Consider the following 17949-nt stretch of genomic DNA (forward strand, 5'->3'; position numbering starts at 1 on the left):
AGCTAGCATATAATGTCACAAAAAACAAAACCACAGCTAAGTGCAGCACTAACCTTTGATGATCTTCATCAGATGACAACCCTAGGACATTATGTTATACAATACATGCATGTTTTGTTCAATCAAGTTCATATTTATATCAAAAAACAGCTTTGATGATATAACGAAATCATCGTCGGAAAATGTGGACCAATACGCAGCAGGTACGTGTATGCTCATCTTGAGAATTTATTTACTTCAAAAAATGAACATACAAAAATCACAAAACAAAAGAACGAACGAACAACTACAAACAGTCTGGCTAGCATAGGCTCAACACAGAACAATCACCCACAAATCACAAACACAAACACACCCTAATATATGGGACTCTCAATCAAAGGCAGATAGACAACACCTGCCTTCAACTGAGAGTCCCAACCCCAATTAACCAAACATAGACATACACTCACTAGACTCCACATAGAACTACCTAGACATAAACCAAAACCCGGAAAAACTAAACCAAACACCCTTTTAACAAACACACCACCCCGAACCACATAAAACAAATACCCTCTGCCACGCGCTGACCAAACTACAAAACAATTAACTTTATATACTGGCCAGGACGTGACAGTACCCCCCCCCTTAAAGGTGCTACCCCGGAAGCACCTTAACAAAAAAAATAACCCCAAACAATACCCAAAAGAAAAATTCCCCCTTACTAAAGGGAGGGAAGGGAGGGTGGCTGCCGTCAACGACGGCACTGTGCTACACCCCCCCTCCCCAACCCACCTATTTTTTGGAGGTGGCTCCGGCTCAGGCCGTTCCAGGCTGTCTGGGCAGTCTGGCAGCTCGGGACAGTCTGGGCAGTCTGGCAGCTCGGGACAGTCTGGGCAGTCTGGCAGCTCGGGACAGTCTGGGCAGTCTGGCAGCTCGGGACAGTCTGGGCAGTCTGGCAACTCGGGACAGTCTGGACAGTCTGGGCAGTCTGGAAACTCGGGACAGTCTGGGCAGTCTGGCAGCTCGGGACAGTCTGGGCAGTCTGGCAGCTCGGGACAGTCTGGGCAGTCTGGCAGCTCGGGACAGTCTGGGCAGTCTGGCAGCTCGGGACAGTCTGGGCAGTCTGGCAACTCGGGACAGTCTGGGCAGTCTGGCAACTCGGGACCAGTCTGGGCAGTCTGGCAACTCGGGACAGTCTGGGCAGTCTGGCAACTCGGGACAGTCTGGGCAGTCTGGCAACTCGGGACAGTCTGGCAACTCGGGACCGTCTGGGCAGTCTGGCCACTCCGGCAGTTCAGGGCAGTCTGGCCACTCCGGCAGTTCAGGGCAGTCTGGCCACTCCGGCAGTTCAGGGCAGTCTGGCCACTCCGGCAGTTCAGGGCAGTCTGGCCACTCCGGCAGTTCAGCGCAGTCTGGCCACTCCGGCAGTTCAGCGCAGTCTGGCCACTCCGGCAGTTCAGCGCAGTCTGGCCACTCCGGCAGTTCAGCGCAGTCTGGCCACTCCGGCAGTTCAGCGCAGTCTGACCTCTCTGGCGACTGTTGACTGGCGGGCAGCTCTGGCGACTGTTGACTGGCGGACAGCTCTGGCGACTGTTGACTGGCGGGCAGCTCTGACGATGACTGTTGACTGGCGGGCAGGTCTGACGATGACTGTTGACTGGCGGGCAGCTCTGACGATGACTGTTGACTGGCGGGCAGCTCTGACGATGACTGTTGACTGGCGGGCCGCTCTGACGATGACTGTTGACTGGCGGGCAGCTCTGACGATGACTGTTGACTGGCGGGCAGCTCTGACGATGACTGTTGACTGGCGGGCTGACGCACTATAATCCTGGTGCGTGGTGCTGGTACCGGATATACCAGCTTATGAACACGCACCTCCAGGCTAGTGCGGGGAGCGGGAACAGGACGAGTCGGACTGGGTGGACGCACTTCCGGGTCCGCACGAGAGACAGGAGCTGGAAACCCAGGGCTATGGAGGCGCACAGCCGGTCTAGATCTTACCTCCTGCACAACCCGCCTTGGCTGGATGGAACTAGTAGCCCTGTACGAGCGGGGTGCTCGTACAGGGCAGACTGGGCTGTGCAGGGGCCTGATGGTAGCCGTGCGTAGAGCGGGAGTTGGGTAGCCTGGTCCTCGGAGGCGTACCGGCGACCAGATGCGCTGCGCAGGCATCCTCCTACCAGGCTGGATGCCCGCTCTAGCACGGCACCTGCGAGGGGCTGGAATAACGCGCACCGGACTGTGCGTGCGTATGGGTGAGATAGTGCGCTCCTCAGCGAAACATAACGCTCTCCACCCCATACGCTCCTCCATATAACCAGGGGTAGCTGGCTTCCGGCTCTTCCTTCGCCTAGCCAAACTACCCGTGTGCCCCCCCCAAAAAATTCTTGGGGGGTGCCTCTCGTGCATCTCCTTCAGCGCGTCCACTCTGGCCTCGTACCACCGCCTCTCTGCCTTGGCTGCCTCAATTTCCCACTGCGGGCGGCGATAATCCCCAGCCTAATGCCAGGGTCCGGCCCCGTCCAGAACTTCCTCCCAAGTCCACTTCTCCCGCCAGTCCAACTCGAACTCCGTCTGCTCCTTCCTCTGCTGCTTGGTCCTTTGGTGGTGGGTGATTCTGTCACGGATGTCTTCGTCCTCTGATGATATGACGAAATCATCGTCGGAAAATGTGGACCAATACGCAGTAGGTACGTGTATGCTCATCTTGAGAATTTATTTACTTCAAAAAATGAACGTACAAAAATCACAAAACAAAAGAACGAACGAACAACTACAAACAGTCTGGCTAGCATAGGCTCAACACAGAACAATCACCCACAAATCACAAACACAAACACACCCTAATATATGGGACTCTCAATCAAAGGCAGATAGACAACACCTGCCTTCAACTGAGAGTCCCAACCCCAATTAACCAAACATAGACATACACTCACTAGACTCCACATAGAACTACCTAGACATAAACCAAAACCCGGAAAAACTAAACCAAACACCCTTTTAACAAACACACCACCCCGAACCACATAAAACAAATACCCTCTGCCACGCCCTGACCAAACTACAAAACAATTAACTTTATATACTGGCCAGGACGTGACAGTACCCCCCCTTAAAGGTGCTACCCGGAAGCACCTTAACAAAAAAAAATAACCCCAAACAATACCCAAAAGAAAAATTCCCCCTTACTAAAGGGAGGGAAGGGAGGGTGGCTGCCGTCAACGACGGCACTGTGCTACACCCCCCTCCCCAACCCACCTATTTTTTGGAGGTGGCTCCGGCTCAGGCCGTTCCAGGCTGTCTGGGCAGTCTGGCAGCTCGGGACAGTCTGGGCAGTCTGGCAGCTCGGGACAGTCTGGGCAGTCTGGCAGCTCGGGACAGTCTGGGCAGTCTGGCAGCTCGGGACAGTCTGGGCAGTCTGGCAACTCGGGACAGTCTGGACAGTCTGGGCAGTCTGGAAACTCGGGACAGTCTGGGCAGTCTGGCAGCTCGGGACAGTCTGGGCAGTCTGGCAGCTCGGGACAGTCTGGGCAGTCTGGCAGCTCGGGACAGTCTGGGCAGTCTGGCAGCTCGGGACAGTCTGGGCAGTCTGGCAACTCGGGACAGTCTGGGCAGTCTGGCAACTCGGGACCAGTCTGGGCAGTCTGGCAACTCGGGACAGTCTGGGCAGTCTGGCAACTCGGGACAGTCTGGGCAGTCTGGCAACTCGGGACAGTCTGGCAACTCGGGACCGTCTGGGCAGTCTGGCCACTCCGGCAGTTCAGGGCAGTCTGGCCACTCCGGCAGTTCAGGGCAGTCTGGCCACTCCGGCAGTTCAGGGCAGCCTGGCCACTCCGGCAGTTCAGGGCAGTCTGGCCACTCCGGCAGTTCAGCGCAGTCTGGCCACTCCGGCAGTTCAGCGCAGTCTGGCCACTCCGGCAGTTCAGCGCAGTCTGGCCACTCCGGCAGTTCAGCGCAGTCTGGCCACTCCGGCAGTTCAGCGCAGTCTGACCTCTCTGGCGACTGTTGACTGGCGGGCAGCTCTGGCGACTGTTGACTGGCGGACAGCTCTGGCGACTGTTGACTGGCGGGCAGCTCTGACGATGACTGTTGACTGGCGGGCAGGTCTGACGATGACTGTTGACTGGCGGGCAGCTCTGACGATGACTGTTGACTGGCGGGCAGCTCTGACGATGACTGTTGACTGGCGGGCCGCTCTGACGATGACTGTTGACTGGCGGGCAGCTCTGACGATGACTGTTGACTGGCGGGCAGCTCTGACGATGACTGTTGACTGGCGGGCAGCTCTGATGATGACTGTTGACTGGCGGGCAGCTCTGACGATGACTGTTGACTGGCGGGCAGCTCTGATGATGACTGTTGACTGGCGGGCAGCTCTGATGATGACTGTTGACTGGTGGGCAGCTCTGATGATGACTGTTGACTGGCGGGCAGCTCTGATGATGACTGTTGACTGGCGGGCAGCTCTGATGATGACTGTTGACTGGCGGGCTGACGCACTATAATCCTGGTGCGTGGTGCTGGTACCGGATATACCAGCTTATGAACACGCACCTCCAGGCTAGTGCGGGGAGCGGGAACAGGACGAGTCGGACTGGGTGGACGCACTTCCGGGTCCGCACGAGAGACAGGAGCTGGAAACCCAGGGCTATGGAGGCGCACAGCCGGTCTAGATCTTACCTCCTGCACAACCCGCCTTGGCTGGATGGAACTAGTAGCCCTGTACGAGCGGGGTGCTCGTACAGGGCAGACTGGGCTGTGCAGGGGCCTGATGGTAGCCGTGCGTAGAGCGGGAGTTGGGTAGCCTGGTCCTCGGAGGCGTACCGGCGACCAGATGCGCTGCGCAGGCATCCTCCTACCAGGCTGGATGCCCGCTCTAGCACGGCACCTGCGAGGGGCTGGAATAACGCGCACCGGACTGTGCGTGCGTATGGGTGAGATAGTGCGCTCCTCAGCGAAACATAACGCTCTCCACCCCATACGCTCCTCCATATAACCAGGGGTAGCTGGCTTCCGGCTCTTCCTTCGCCTAGCCAAACTACCCGTGTGCCCCCCCCCAAAAAATTCTTGGGGGTGCCTCTCGTGCATCTCCTTCAGCGCGTCCACTCTGGCCTCGTACCACCGCCTCTCTGCCTTGGCTGCCTCAATTTCCCACTGCGGGCGGCGATAATCCCCAGCCTAATGCCAGGGTCCGGCCCCGTCCAGAACTTCCTCCCAAGTCCACTTCTCCCGCCAGTCCAACTCGAACTCCGTCTGCTCCTTCCTCTGCTGCTTGGTCCTTTGGTGGTGGGTGATTCTGTCACGGATGTCTTCGTCCTCTGATGATATGACGAAATCATCGTCGGAAAATGTGGACCAATACGCAGTAGGTACGTGTATGCTCATCTTGAGAATTTATTTACTTCAAAAAATGAACGTACAAAAATCACAAAACAAAAGAACGAACGAACAACTACAAACAGTCTGGCTAGCATAGGCTCAACACAGAACAATCACCCACAAATCACAAACACAAACACACCCTAATATATGGGACTCTCAATCAAAGGCAGATAGACAACACCTGCCTTCAACTGAGAGTCCCAACCCCAATTAACCAAACATAGACATACACTCACTAGACTCCACATAGAACTACCTAGACATAAACCAAAACCCGGAAATACTGAACCAAACACCCTTTTAACAAACACACCACCCCGAACCACATAAAACAAATACCCTCTGCCACGCCCTGACCAAACTACAAAACAATTAACTTTATATACTGGCCAGGACGTGACAGCATGTGACGTTCAGAACTAGCATTCCCCCCGCAAACCTCCGGTGAATTTACTAAATTACTCACGATAAACGTTCACAAAAAACATAACAATCATTTTAAGAATTATAGATACAGAACTCCTTTGTGCAATCGAGGTGTCCGATTTTAAAATAGCTTTTCGGTGAAAGGACATTTTGCAATATTCTCAGTAGATAGCCCAGCCATCACGGCTAGCTATTTAGACACCCACCAAGTTTAGCCCTGACCAAACTCTGATTTAATATTAGAAAAGTTTGATTACCTTTGGTGTTCTTCGTCAGAATGCACTCCCAGGACTGCTACTTCAATAACAAATGTTGGTTTGGTTCAAAATAATCCATCGTTATATCCAAACAGCTGCGTTTTCTTCGTGCGTTCAAGACACTATCCGAAGTGTAAATAAGGGTCACGAGCATGGCGCAATTCGTGACAAAAGATTTCTAAATATTCCATTACCGTACTTCGAAGCATGTCAACCGCTGTTTAAAATCAATTTTTATGCCATTTTTCTCGTAAAAAAGCGATAATATTCCGACCGGGAATCTGCGTTTAGGTAAACAGACGAAAGAAAACAAAGCATGGGGTCGACTCGGGCACGAGCCTGAGTCTCACAGTACTGTAACCAGCCACTACCCAAACGCGCTACTTTTTTTCAGCCAGAGCCTGCAAAGCCACGATTCAGCTTTTTGCCGCCTTCTGAGAGCCCATGGGAGCCGTAGGAAGTGTCACATAACAGCAGAGATCCTCTGTAATGGATAGAGATAATCAAGAAGGGCAAGAAATTGTCAGACAGGGCACTTCCTGCATGGAATCTTCTCAGGTTTTGGCCTGCCAAATGAGTTCTGTTATACTCACAGACACCATTCAAACAGTTTTAGAAACGTTGGAGTGTTTTCTATCCAAAGCTAATAATTATATGCATATTCTAGTTTCTGGGAAGGAGTAATAATCAGATTAAATCGGGTACGTTTTTTATCCGTCCGTGAAAATACTGCCCCCTAGCCATAACAGGTTAAGAATGTGAAATGTCAATAATAATAGAGAGAATTATTTATTTCAGCTTATATTTCTTTCATCACATTCCCAGTGGGTCAGAAGTTTACATACACTCAATTAGTATTTGGCAGCATTGCCTTTAGCCTGTTATGGCTAGGGAGCAGTATTTTCACAGCCGGATAAAAAACGTACCCGATTTAATCTGATTATTACTCCTGCCCAGAAACTAGAATATGCATATAATTATTAGCTTTGGATAGAAAATACTCCAAAGTTTCTAAAACTGTTTGAATGGTGTCTGTGAGTAGAACAGAACTCATTTGGCAGGCCAAAACCTGAGAAGATTCCATGCAGGAAGTGGCCTGTCTGACAATTTCTTGCCCTTCTTGATTATCTCTATCCATTACAGAGGATCTCTGCTGTTGCGTGACACTTCCTACGGCTCCCATGGGCTCTCAGAAGGCGGCAAAAAAGCTGAATCGTGGCTTTGCAGGCTCTGGCTGAAAAAAAGTAGCACGTTTGGGTAGTGGCTGGTTACAGTACTGTGAGACTCAGGCTCGTGCCCGCGTCGACACCATGCTTTGTTTTCTTTCGTCTGTTTACCTAAACGCAGATTCCCGGTCGGAATATTATCGCTTTTTTTACGAGAAAAATGGCATAAAATTGATTTTAAACAGCGGTTGACATGCTTCGAAGTACGGTAATGGAATATTTCGAAATCTTTTGTCACGAATTGCGCCATGCTCGTGACCCTTATTTACCCTTTCGGATAGTGTCTTGAATGCACGAACAAAACGCCACTATTTGGATATAACGATGGATTATTTTGAACCAAACCAACATTTGTTATTGAAGTAGAAGTCCTGGGAGTGCATTCTGACGAAGACAGGAAAGGTAATAACATTTTTCTAATAATAAATCTGACTTTGGTAAAGGCTAAACTTGGTGGGTGTCTAAATAGCTAGCCCTGTGATGCCGGGCTATGTACTCAGAATATTGCAAAATGTGCTTTCACCGAAAAGCTATTTTAAAATCGGACACCTCGATTGCACAAAGGAGTTCTGTATCTATAATTCTTAAAATAATTGTTATGTTTTTTTGTGAACGTTTATCGTGAGTAATTTAGTAAATTCACCGGAAGTTTGCGGTGGGAATGCTAGTTCTGAACGTCACATGCTAATGTAAAAAGCTGGTTTTTGATATAAATATGAACTTGATTGAACAAAACATGCATGTATTGTATAACATAATGTCCTAGGGTTGTCATCTGATGAAGATCATCAAAGGTTAGTGCTGCATTTAGCTGTGGTTTTGTTTTTTGTGACATTATATGCTAGCTTGAAAAATGGGTGTCTGATTATTTCTGGCTGGGTACTCTGCTGACATAGTCTAATGTTTTGCTTTCGCTGTAAAGCCTTTTTGAAATCGGACAGTGTGGTTAGATAAAGGAGAGTCTTGTCTTTAAAATGCTGTGAAATAGTCATATGTTTGAAAAATGTAAGTTTTTGTATTTTTGAGGAATTTGTAATTCCCGCCACGCCTATCATTGGATATTGGAGCAGGTGTTCCGCTAGCGGAACGTCTAGATGTAAGAAGTTAAATTGTTTAACTCGGGCCAAATGTTCCGGGTAGCCTTCCACAAGCTTCCCACAATAAGTTGGGTGAATTTTGGCCCATTCCTCTTGACAGAGCTGGTGTAACTGAGTCAAGTTTGGAGGCCTCCTTGCTCGCACACACTTTTTCAGTTCTGCCCACACATTTTCTATAGGATTGAGGTCAGGAATTTGTGATGGCCACTCCAAAACCTTGACATTGTTGTCCTTAAGCCATTTTGCCACAACTTTGGAAGTATGCTTGGGGTCAATGTCCATTTGGAAGACCCATTTGCGTACCAAGCTTTAACTTCTTGACTGATGTCTTGAGATGTTGCTTCAATATATCCACATCCTTTTCCTTCTCATGATGCCATCTATTTTGTGAAGTGCACCAGTCCCTCCTGCAGCAAAGCAACCCCACAACATGATGCTGCCACCCCCGTGCTTCACGGTTGGGATGGTGTTCTTTGGCTTGCAAGCCTCCCCCATTTTCCTCCAAACATAACGATGGTCATTATGACCAAACAGTTCTATTTTTGTTTCATCAGACCAGAGGACATTTCTCCAAAAAGTACAATCTTTGTCCCCATGTGCAGTTGCCGTAGTCTGGCTTTTTTGTGGCGGTTTTGGAGCAGTGGCTTCTTCCTTGCTGAGTGGCCTTTCAGGTTATGTAGATATAGGAGTAGTTTTACAGTGGATATAGATACTTTTGTACCTGTTTCCTCCAGCATCTTCACAAGGTCCTTTGCTGTTGTTCTGGGATTGATTTGCACTTTTAGCACCAAAGTATGCTCATCTCTAGGAGACAGAACACGTCTCCTTCCTGAGCGGTATGACGGCTGCATGATCCCATGGTGTTTATACTTGCTTACTATTGTTTGTACAGATGAACGTGGTAACTTCAGGCATTTGGAAATTGCTCCCAAGGATGAACCAGACTTGTGAGGTCTTGGCTGATTTCTTTAGATTTTCCCACGATGTCAAGCAAAGAGGCAGTGAGTTTGAGGGTAGGCCTTGAAATACATCCACAGGTGCACCTCCAATTGACTCAAATTATGTCAATTAGCCTATCAGAAGCTTCTAAAGTCAAATCAAATCAAATTTATTTATATAGCCCTTCGTACATCAGCTGATATCTCAAAGTGCTGTACAGAAACCCAGCCTAAAGCCATGACATCATTTTCTGGAATTTTCCAAGCTGTTTTAAGGCACAGTCAACTTAGTGTATGTAAACTTCTGACCCACTGGAATTGTGATACAGTGAATAATAAGTGGAATAAACTGTCTGCAAACTATTGCTGGAAAAAGTACTTGTGTCATTGTCACGACTTCCGCCGGAGTCGGTCCCCCTCCTTGTTCAAGCGATGCTCGGCGGTCGACGTCACCGGCCTTCTAGCCATCGCCGATCCACTTTTCATTTTCCATTTGTTTTGTCTTTGTTTTCTACACACCTGGTTTCAATTCCCCCATTACATGTTCATTATTTAACCCTCTGGTTTCCCCCATGTTTGTGTGCGTGTTTGTTCTATTGTTCAGGCTGTTACTGACGGCTGGTATTTTGTTGCCGGGTTTTGTTATTACGGCCATTTATTTCGTGGTACCGTTATTTTTCCCGCACCGTAGTATTGTGTTTATACTGGTTTTATCTTGTATTAAATACCTTGTCCACGCATCTCAGCTCTCCTGCGCCTGACTCCTTTCACCAGTTACCCACAGCCTTGACAGTCATGCACAAAGTAGACGTCATAACCGACTTGCCAAAACTATAGATTGTTAACAAGAAATTTGTGGAGTGGTTGAAAAATGAGTTTTAATGACTCCAACCTAAGTGTACAGTGAGGGGGGAAAGTATTTGATCCCCTGCTGATTTTGTACGTTTGCCCACTGACAAAGAAATGATCAGTCTATAATTTTAATGGTAGGTTTATTTGAACAGTGAGAAACAGAATAACAACAAAAAAATCCTGAAAAACGCATGTCAAAAATGTAATAAATTGAAATGGCCACCCGGACTATTTACATTGCCCCCCCTTTACACTGCTGATACTTGCTGTTTATCATCTGTGCATGTTCACTTTACAAATTACCTCGACTAACCGGTACCCCCCCCCCCCCCCCCCATACACACACATTGACTCGGTACCTTGAACTGCAGTCTAAAAGGAAAAGGAGAAGATCCAGATACTCTGCTAGCCTTGGTGCTAGCTTAGCTACAGTACTTAATTTGAGCCGGAACAGGATCCGGCAACTCTCAGTTTTGGACTGTTTCATTCCGGAACCCATTTGCCAGGATCCGGTACCTCTCATAACATGAAACATAATTTTTCACTGTTTGCAATGTAAAAATTATAATAAAAGCAATCAGAATGATTTCAAGTTAATACTCTATAATTCTCACGGCTGCCCCCTAAAACACGTAATGTAAAAACAGTGCCTGATGTTCTAATAATCGATTTGCGTGGTGCTGGCCCGGGTTTATAGTTTGCGCTACAAATACCAACATGTGGCCATTGCTGTGGTGAGATTGAGAAGTGTGCCTGCATCTCTCACAGAACTAGAATGAGATTCACTTTCTATGATCTCTCTCCCTGCTCTGATAGACATGGGCATGCAGCTCTCATCTCTCCAGCTTTGCACTTAATCATTTATTTCCTAATAGAATCATAGCCACGGGAAGGGTGCTGGAGGTATTGCAGCCCCCCTGATAAATTGAATACATTTGCCAAAGTTATAGAATTACTGCTGTCAGCCAAAACAGGCCTTTTGCGATATTTCAAATACAATCGCGGGAAAACACAGATCCTGCTGAAAATAGAAGACTAATATGTCTGTAGGCTACCAAGTTATCAACTTCCAAATAGACCTATTGAGTGTAAGAATTTGTAAGATTTTCTACTTAGTGTGCCTCTAACATGCACCAAGCTAACAAACGTTATTACCATGAATTGCAGCTATTACACATGTTTTCCACTAACCAACTAGTTATGTCTCAATGCAGCTTACACAAGCAAACTGATGTTTCCACTTGCAGCACATAATAGGAACTGGCCCAACCACAAGCCTGCGGGGGCCCCATCTCGTGATAACAGCAACAGTGTCCGGCATGCTCGACCCTGTGAAAACAGGAACACACACACACACACAAGCCATAGCTTATCCAAGTGTAACAGATGTATAGCGTACTCTCCTTGCGTTGTGTTTTTTTTCCCTAATAAATCACATCAGCCAGCGGTCCCAGTTGAGCATCATTTATTCCTGTTGTTAAATGAGAAACAGCACGGTAGTTGTGCAGGGCTTAATGGTACTGATGGCTGTCGATGACAAAAGCCCTTGCATCACATTTTCATACTGGGTCACAAAATACAAAAATACAATACAAAATATAACGTGTAAATACCTGTTGTTAAATGAGAAACAGCACGGTAGTTGTGCAGGGCTTAATGGTACTGATGGCTGTCGATGACAAAAGCCCTTGCATCACATTTTCATACTGGGTCACAAAATACAAAAATACAATACAAAATATAACATGTGTAAATACCTGTTGTTAAATGAGAAACAGCACGGTAGTTGTGCAGGGCTTAATGGTACTGATGGCTGTCGATGACAAAAGCTGTAGCATGAAGACAACTGTGTTAGCAGTGGGCTTATGTGACCATTACAACGATGTATGCTAGCTAACACTTATCTACAGCAATCATATGCCAAAGCACATCCCAGAAAGCCCCTCAATCCCTAACAGGTACCATATACTCACACATGTATAAATCCGTAACGTACAGCAAACTTGAACACATTGTAAAATATAAAATATAAAACAGTATTCAGAACGTGACCTACCCCTTGCATCACATTTTCATACTGGGAAGACCTGACGTTCGCGATCTCCCCCTATCTGCAAGCGGGGCCAATCACAACACACCTTAGTGTCATCAGTTGAACCAACCAATACGAATGCTTGAACATTAAGTACACATTTCTTTAGAGGCAAGTGGAAACATAACCAACCCTGTTACATTCTCCCCTGCTGAATTACACTTGCACACTATAAAGAAACAAAATGATGTATGCAATACCTTGCAATACATATGTCACCAAATATTCCAGTGCAAAGACTATTCTCCAAAGAGAATTAGGGGAATTCAAAGACCCCGTAGGAAAACATGCCTGTTACATGTTCAGCACACTCAGTGACAATAAGAACCTCACAGAAAGACCTTGGTCTACTTGACCTCTGACCCATGACCTCCATGGGGTCTCTTGAATGAGAATTAAAAAAAAATGGTCTACAGACTTGGATTCTAATCCTACACCCACACAGGTATTCTAATGAATTCTGTATGAAAAACCCTCTGTGTCTGCATAGTCTCTATGAGTCTCACCGGGCGTTTCTTAACCCGACCAGCCGCTGACCTGACAGGCCTAACAGAGATATTACGTTTAACCTGTTCACCTACAACCACCACTGGTGGGTCACTTTCCACAGTCGGTGGATAGTCAAGGTCAAGGGTTCTGTGACTGTTGCTGGAGCTTGTGCTACCAGCGGCATCTTCAGAATGCCTTTCTTCTTCAGAGGGTTCGGACATTTCTTCTCCAAAGGTTAGCTCTGACACGCTTGTGCCACCAGCGGCACCCTCAGAATGTGGTGAGTTCTGAGGGTCCCTCGCCAGTGGCCCATCTTCCAGCACATCTGGGGTTTCTTTTTCAGAGTGCTCCGGCTGTGCTTCCCCCAAGGTCTGTTCTGATACCCACACACTAGTCCTCTCACTAATGTCTATTTCTGGTATATCGTTCACAGATGAGTCCTCCATCTCCTCACTCGGATCCTCACGGTCTCCCATATTAGGTGTCTCCAAGGCAGTGTCAGGTAGAGGCAAGAAGTTCACAGGCATTATCAGATTACGGTGGACCGTTTTCTCCTGGCCAGTCGACATGTTCTGTATATTGAAGATGTGGATGTCGCTATTCTTTTCCGTAACAATATAGAGGTTGTTCTCCCAACGATCCGCCAGCTTCCTCTTTCCACGTTCACCCTTATTCGCCAGCAGCACCCGATCACCGACCTCCACTGGAGCCCCTCTGATCTTCCTGTTGTAGAGGCCCGCATGCCTCTTCAGCTGTTTGGTTGCCGACACCTGTACCGTCTCCATGGCCTCCCTCAGGTCTCTCGTCAGGGCCTTTATGTACTCGTCATAGTCTACAACCTCTGAGTCTCGCAGCACCGTACCAAACATCATGTCGACAGGCAGACGTGGGGTTCTCCCAAACATCAACTGGAAAGGGGCGTAGCCCGTGGTTTCATGGACCGTACAGTTGTAGGCGAAGGTCAACGACTTCAGCTTCTGGGGCCACCTGTGCTTCGCTCTTGTAGGTAAAGCCCTGATCATGTTTCCCAGCGTTCTATTGAACCTTTCGACTCCCCCGTTCCCCATCGGATGGTAGGGAGTTGTGTGCGACTTCTGGACTCCTGCAGCACTCAACAACTCAGCAATCAATTTACTTTCAAAGTTGGCCCCTTGGTCAGAGTGGATACGACGAGGAAAACCATACACACAGAAGATGTTGTTCCATAGCTGAAGGGCCACTGCTTTAGCTGATTGGTTCGGACACAAGAAGGCATGGGCCATCTTAGTAAAATGATCAGTGACGACCAGGACATCCAAGGACTTGTTGTTGGAGTCTTCAGCAGACCAGAAGTCCACGCACACCAACTCGAGGGGCTCAGTCGTGATGATGTTCTCCAGTGGAGCTCTGGCCTCTGGCTCGGGGGCCTTATTGAACACACACCTCTTGCAGGTCTTGACATACTCTCTGACATCCGACTCCAGACCATGCCAGAAGAACCTCTGTCTCGTCAAGTACAACGTCCGCTGTTGCCCCTGATGACCGGCTTCATCGTGGACACCCTTCAAAACTGTCGCCCTCATTGAGGTGGGTACTACATACTGGTACGTCTTCTTCTTTGACAGCAAACTTTTGGTAACGCGATACAGTACACCCATTTTCAGAGTGAGATTCTCCCAGGTCTTCAGAATCCGCAGAGCCTCGAGTGGTTCATGGCCACGTTCCCTCCTAGAAGGTCTACGGCCCCTGTCCACGTAGAAGACAACTCTGGCGAGAGCGTTATCCTGGCGCTGCTTTGATATCAGTTCGTCACGGGATAGCACTCTCACATCTGACATCTCAGACGGCACCAGTGACTGAGTGAGCTGAGGCAGTAGCAGCGCACAGTTCTGTAACCCAGCCTCCCCTTGCGACCTCGGACTGCTGACACCGCTTCCTTTGACAGAGAACCAGGAGAAGGATAGGAGGTAGTCTGGCAGTCCATGACAATTTCACAGGCATCTGCCTCAATTGACGGTGAGCAGCTTTCAAGGTCGAATGGGTGGGTCGACCAGCGGAACACATCTTGCACCTTCTCAGCACATACTCCCGCAGCTTCTTCCAGCAAGGCCTTGTATGGAACCCTTGTGATGCGGTGGAGAGCGCTCGGCTGCACAAATGGCTGTCTACTGAGTGCATCAGCAATGATATTTTTGGGACCGGGAATGTACTTGATGTCAAACTCGAATGGAGCAAGTTTAGCCTCTCTAGGCTAGGCGGGACGAATTCGTCCCACCTACGTAACAGCCACTGCAAGCCTGTGGCGCGATTTTCAAAACGTTAAAAATCCTATTACTTCAATTTCTCAAACATATGACTATTTTACAGCCATTTAAAGACAAGACTCTCGTTAATCTAACCACACTGTCCGATTTCAAAAAGGCTTTACAACGAAAGCAAAACATTAGATTATGTCAGCAGAGTACCAAGCCAGAAATAATCAGACACCCATTTTTCAAGCCAGCATATAATGTCACCAAAACCCAGAAGACAGCTAAATGCAGCACTCACCTTTGATGATCTTCATCAGATGACAACCCTAGGACATTATGTTATACAATACATGCATGTTTTGTTCAATCAAGTTCATATTTATATCAAAAACCAGCTTTTTACATTAGCATGTGACGTTCAGAACTAGCATACCCCCGCAAACTTCCGGGAATTCGCTAACATTTTACTAAATTACTCACGATAAACGTTCACAAAAAGCATAACAATTATTTTAAGAATTATAGATACAGACCTCCTCTATGCACTCGATATGTCCGATTTTAAAATAGCTTTTTGGTGAAAGCACATTTTGCAATATTCTAAGTACATAGCCCAGGCATCACGGGCTCGCTATTTAGACACCCGGCAAGTTTAGCACTCACCATAATCATATTTACTATTATAAAAGTTTCATTACCTTTGTTGTCTTCGTCAGAATGCACACCCAGAACTGCTACTTCAATAACAAATGTTGGTTTGGTCCAAAATAATCCATCGTTATATCCGAATAGCGGCGTTTTGTTCGTATGCGTTCCAGACACTATCCGAAATAGTAAAGAAGTGTCACGCGCATGGCGCAATTCGTGACAATAAAATTCTAAGTATTCCATTACCGTACTTCGAAGCATGTCAACCGCTGTTTAAAATCAATTTTTACGACACTTTTCTCGTAGAAAAGCGATAATATTCCGACAGGGAATCTCCTTTTCGGCAAACAGAGGAAAAAATCCCAAAGGCGGGGGCGGTCGGGGTCACGCGCATAAGCTAGTGTCTCTTGATCGGCCACTTGAGAAAGGCGATAATGTGTTTCAGCCTGGGGCTGGAATGACGACATTCTGTTTTTTCCCGGGCTCTGAGCGCCTATGGACGACGTGGGAAGTGTCACGTTAGAGCAGAGATCCTTAGTAAATGATAGAGATGGAAAAGAAGTTCAACAAATGGTCAGACAGGCCACTTCCTGTAAAGGAATCTCTCAGGTTTTGACCTGCCATTTGAGTTCTGTTATACTCACAGACACCATTCAAACAGTTTTAGAAAATTTAGGGTGTTTTCTATCCATATGTAATAAGTATATGCATATTCTAGTTACTGGGTAGGAGTGGTAACCAGATTAAATCGGGTATGTTTTTTATCCAGCCGTGTCAATACTGCCCCCTAGCCTTAACAGGTTAGCAACCCATCTCTGTTCACAGGCGTCCAATTTGGGCTTGGACAGGATGTACGTTAATGGGTTGTTGTCTGTCCATACAGTAAAAGGCTTGCCCCTTAGCCAATGACTAAATTTCTCACAGACAGCCCACCGTAAAGCAAAAAACTCTAACCTATGGGCAGGATACTTTGACTGTGCATAAGTAAGTGATTTGCTAGCGAATGCTACCGGTCTGGCTGCAGACCCATCCTCTGGCACCTGGGAAAGGACAGCACCTAATCCATTACTAGATGCGTCTACAGACAGCAAGAAAGGTCTACTAAAATCAGGGGTGGGCTAGCATGACCTGATCGAGGAGAGCTTGTTTCAACTGACTAAAGGCCTGTTTGCACTCACCAGTCCAGTCTGCTGCTGTGAGTTTCCTATGTATTCCTCTTTTCCTCTTGCCTTTCCCGTGGCGTGGTGCCTTCGTCCCCGTTGTCAGCCCATGCAGCGGCTTAGCGATGGTGGAGCACCCCTCAATGAACTGCTGGTAATAGACTATCATTCCGAGAAAGGACCGAATCTTCCCCTGGGAAGGCACGTCCGTGTTATCCTCCATGAGATCCTTCTCTGTCATCCCTGTAATAGCCGTCACTTTTTCTGGGTCTGTGGCCACACCTCCTTCACTGATGACATGCCCCAAGAACCGCACTGACCTCTTCATGAAATGGCATTTCTTTGGAGACAATTTCAGATTATGGGCTTTGAGACGCTCAAAAACTGACTCCAAGCGTTGCAATCCAAGTTCTTCAGTCGGGGCAAAAACCAGCACATCGCCCAGGTAGCATAGGAGGCTAGAAACATTTTGATCCCCAAAAATGCTCAACATCATCCTCATGAATGTAGCTGGGCTGTTACATAGTCCTTGTGGAAGACGGTTATATTCATATAACCCAAAAGGAGAAGTGAAGGCTGTAAACTTCTTGTCGTCTTCATGCACCTCCACATTGTAGTAGCCGGAGGTCAAATCCATTGTAGAGAAGAAAGCATTGCCACCCAGGGCCGCCAGAGCATCAGCTTGGTGAGGTAGAGGGTGAGCATCCTTTACGGTGCGAGCATTGAGCCATCGGAAGTCTGTACACAGTCTCAGATCACCAGACTTCTTCCAGACCAGGACGAGTGGGGAGGCATACTCACTGCTGGATTTCCTGATTATCTCTCGCTCTTCCATCTCATCCAAGGCCTGCCTGAGCTTGTCATAATGGTTAGGGGAGAGCCTACGGTAAGGTAGCCTAAAAGGCTTAGTGTCACTGCGTCTGATGCGATGGACATATCCCGTAGCCTTCCCGCAATCTAGTTTGTGCCGGGAGAAGATAGACTCGTAGCGGGCTATAAGCTGAACTAGCCTGGCCTTACACTGTTGCGACAACTGAGTGGACTCAATGTCAATGCCACCTAACCCTAACTCGTGCAACACCTCACTTGTCACTCTGTGCGGGTCGACGGTACTGTCAACAGTCAAGCTATCTCCACTACCATTGTCAAAGTCTGGATTG

The 17949-nt window shown here is 47.9% G+C and overlaps 1 long non-coding RNA gene across 1 annotated transcript; it reads right to left on the reverse strand.

Annotated features, from left to right (window-relative positions):
- Positions 1–10290: 10290 nt before the first annotated feature.
- On the reverse strand, positions 10291–11999 carry LOC123725182 (uncharacterized). The gene is made up of 2 exons (XR_006757628.1): positions 11927–11999; positions 10291–11498 (listed from the first exon to the last, which is right to left on the reverse strand). It is a non-coding gene; the product is annotated as an uncharacterized lncRNA (long non-coding RNA).
- Between the last annotated feature and the right edge of the window lie 5950 nt (positions 12000–17949).

The sequence above is a fragment of the Salmo salar genome, chromosome ssa11 (assembly GCF_905237065.1).
Source record: "Salmo salar chromosome ssa11, Ssal_v3.1, whole genome shotgun sequence".
Classification (NCBI taxonomy): domain Eukaryota; kingdom Metazoa; phylum Chordata; class Actinopteri; order Salmoniformes; family Salmonidae; genus Salmo; species Salmo salar.